A 3,201-nucleotide genomic window follows, 5' to 3' on the forward strand; every position below is an offset into this window, starting at 1 on the left:
ATCTTCTGCCTCATCAGTGCCAGCGGGAGGTATATAATGAAGCATCTGTGAGTTCCTGTCTAGTAGATGGATGGGAACAGAGCTGTTAATGTTTGTTCTTGTTTTTGCTTGAATGCACAGCTCAGTGGGAACCAGAACACTACAGTGGTGGGAACCAGCTATAGAATAACGTGGCTGTTTCCTTATTCCCAGCCAGGGGAGGGGAGGAAAAAGTGAAGGGAAGGGAAATACAAAAGGATTTCCAGGATTTTGAAATCTTCACACAATAAAACCCTTTCATCGTTTGTTGCCATTTCCATGAGTCTGTCTTTTGGGGCATGATGCTTCACAAGTTACTGTAATCCAAGTAGCTCGGAGCATTTAAAGCTGTGTTGGCAAGTCTTAAATGTTCCTAAATTAATCAGTGAATGTGAGGAATGGGGGAAGGATGGAATTAAATGAGTGCTTGTACGATACATTAACTTTCTAAAAAGAACAGGGAAGAAAATACAAAGTAAATCGGATTCAAAATGCTTTTAAACATCTTCATTATTACTTGGTTAGGTGTTCCAGCTGAGCGTATTCCACAAACTTTTAGAGAAAAACAAACAGACCTTGGCAAGACGAATACCAGTCTGTGTGGGCATTATAAAATGGGCCAACTTTTTTTTAATACAGGCATAAGGCATGTGGTTGCCTCAGGCAGAAGAACAGTATCTCCCAACATGTTCAGTGCGTGTTTTTATGATTGTTTTAGGCTGGTAAAGATGGATGTTGATTTAGCAAAGGGAGCAGAGTTCTTGTGTGGGGTTTGGGGGGTGTGTGTGTGTTTTTGTTTTTTTACTTTAAATTTGCCAACATAGTTCAAACAGGCTTGGGAGGATCAAAGTAAGTGTTTCTGTCAATAGTGAAAGGGAAACTTGGGAAATATCAGTCATAGCTGTAACTGCTCTGTTACACTCTTGCAATACAAGCATAGAGTTGTTTCTTCCCTTAAAGATAGTCCTTCACTTAGGCATTCTCATATCCTGAGAAAATTATTACCACTGAGTTAGGAACACAGCTTTAGGTACCTGTATTTTTTTTTTTCAGTAATATTTGGCATATGCCACATTGACATTTAAGAACATAATTACTTGATTACTTGGTGATTCAGGTATTTTCACCCGTAGACTCCACTAAGATGTGCTTTCCTCATTCTTCTTTTCGATGCAGTTGTTAGCTGTTCTGTTTCTTTTTACTGCCTGTGAGAGCAAAGTGAAACTCTTCATGTCCAATCTGTTTCATTAGCTAATCCTCATTCAGCCACAATAGCTTTTAATCTTGTAACTGTTTACATATATGTGTGTGCATGTTTAAAAAATCCTGGGTTAAATAAGTATCACTTGACTTAAATGCTTTTTACTTGATCACATCTTCATACTGCATATTTACAGCACTGCTTAAAAACGTCCCAAATGATAGACATCAAAACGGAGTGCTTTTATCTAGCAGGAAATGACTGCCTTGGAGCACCTGCACACACACGTGCTGAGGAGATGGTTCCAAAATGTGAGCCAGAGAGCCCTAACTGAAATCCTTTCCTTATGTCTTCTGTTTTTTACAAGTACAGGAAATAAAAAAAAGTTTCATGTTGGTAAGAGTGCCAGAGGTCGTAAACATTCAACTTACTTGGCACAGGCTTTCCTAATGAGGAACAGGAGAGCAGTTTACCACTGTTCATATATATATGTACGGATGTACACATACACAGATGCATGGAACTAATTTGTGCATGCCATGTGTTATCTTTTGCCAGACTTTGCCTGTGGGTATTACAACGTAAGCTAAAACCAGTATATTCCCCACCCAAGTTTCCCGTCATCCTTCTACTCAAAGACTTTCGGCTTGGTAACTGGGGGTCTGTGCAGCTGAGGAAATAGCATTCTCATCTCGGCATCCTTGGCCATAGTGGCTGTTAGCAGATATGTCGGGGCCAGGTTGCAGTGCTCTTTCTTAAAAACACAGTCTTTGATATCTACAGCATGTGAAAATCATAGAACTGGAGATCACCAGGTTGGCCTACGCAGCCCTCAGTGTTGGGATGACAGTTCCTGTAGGTGGTGTGTTAGTTGAGTAAAAGTGGACAGCGTAGCCTCTTGTTTTGCTAGAAAGAGCATCACCAACCTGGAACAATCCTGTTAGCCCAGGTAAATATGCACAATCTTGCAGCCTTGAATAAAAGCACAGTATTTTGCCCCAAGTGTCCATTGCAAAAATCTGGGTTAGACTCAGTGCTCTAACTGTAGAAGGCCCCAGGCACAGACTTATGAGCAGAGGTTATAACTGAAAAGTTTTGATGCATTCTTCATTTTATCTGTCACCTTCGAAGAGAGCTATAACTGCAGTGCAATAAAAAGCAAGATTAATACCGAGGGAACTGTATTTTAGACCTAGAGAAAAGCATGCCCTGGGAGTTAAAGGGGCTTGCTACTGCTCTGTTCATTAGCCCCAGCAGAAAAATCTCAGTGTCAGCACATTTGCTTCAGAACAAATATGAGTTCCTGCTGCATGCGTTTCTTGTTCCCTTTTTTTTGTTTTTTTTAAAGGTTATTTCCGTACCTTCCCATAAATCCCAAGCTCCTTGTAAAGCCAGTTTTATCATAATAAACTGCTATTGACAAGGAGCGTTTTGGCTCTTCAGGCCTGCATAACTTCCTGATGGACTTGCCTGGATTGTAGCATCTTAAAGCAGGGTTGGCTGTTGCACCTGGATGGCCTGGCAGCTGGCTAGGTCAACCCCACTGCAGAGTGTTTTTGACAGGTACAAAAGCTTCTTGTTTACAAGGAAAACCTTTGATAACAATGTCTTAACCACAAAGCAGATGTTTTAGCAGAAAAAAAGATGTTTCTAATTGTGTAACAATTCCCCATCCTCTTAAGTCTGGACCATTAGCTGATTCTGGTGTTTCTCAATTGTGTGTGGTTCTTAAATTGACTGGAGCTGACAACTTTCTCAAGGTCTCTCTGAAAGCAACGTTGGTATATTGATGCAATTGTGGTGTTTTCTCCTGTTTCATGTCGGTGAAGTTAATTACTGGCCATCTCTGGTTAAAGACCAAAGTCTGATCTGGACTTTCATCTTGTCTTGAAGTTCATGGATTCTACCAGTATGCTGCTCTCACGGCCATGTTTCCAAGCTAGTGTTACTGGTAGCCATTGCATTGGTGTTGAAAGCTGGAG

This window comes from Nyctibius grandis, chromosome 2 (assembly GCF_013368605.1).
Source record: "Nyctibius grandis isolate bNycGra1 chromosome 2, bNycGra1.pri, whole genome shotgun sequence".
Classification (NCBI taxonomy): Eukaryota; Metazoa; Chordata; class Aves; order Nyctibiiformes; family Nyctibiidae; genus Nyctibius; species Nyctibius grandis.